This window comes from Branchiostoma belcheri, unplaced genomic scaffold (genome assembly GCF_001625305.1).
Source record: "Branchiostoma belcheri isolate BF01 breed outbred unplaced genomic scaffold, Haploidv18h27 scaffold118, whole genome shotgun sequence".
Lineage (NCBI taxonomy): Eukaryota > Metazoa > Chordata > Leptocardii > Amphioxiformes > Branchiostomatidae > Branchiostoma > Branchiostoma belcheri.
Genome location: NW_017802580.1, coordinates 73594 through 74247, shown reverse-complemented (window position 1 = coordinate 74247; position 654 = coordinate 73594).

Sequence of the window (654 nt, the reverse complement as noted above, 5' to 3'; positions counted from 1 at the left end):
CAAGTTGATTCAGAAGTATAGATAACACATTTTTGGGAGAAGATTCTGGAATTCGTTTGGATACAATGAGTTTAGCTGTTTTAGAAGTTTGGTCAAAACATGTTAATTCTGCCCCATACAGAAAAATAGGGCGTATGAATTTATTGAATAAGCTTTTGCCTAAATGAATTGGGATATTTTTTCAGAGAATAGAAGTGATTTAAGCTTAAAAAGTGCTCTCATAGCTTTCGTCTTTAAAAATTTTCTAGCTGTTTTAAATTTGCCCGAAGACGTCAGTGGCACACCAAGATAATTATAGCTGTCAGTTACTTCTATTTCTTTACCGTATATATAAAATTTGTTACATAATTTGTTAGTGGGGCCTTTTGCAAAAACTAGCACCTTCGTTTTGGATACATTCACACTCAATTTCCAATTGTTACAATACGCTTCTAAATTATTAATACAGTTCTGAAGCCCCTTTTCAGACAAGGAAATTAGAGCAAGGTCATCTGCCCAAGACAGGCAGTTAAGCGATTTGTAACTTAAAGAAGCAGCGTCACATTCGTTACAATCAAAACATTGTGGTAGGTCATTAATAAAAAGATTGAATAACAATGGGCTGAGATTGCAACCTTGTCTTACTCCACATGTCGAGATACCGTTCGCGAGTTC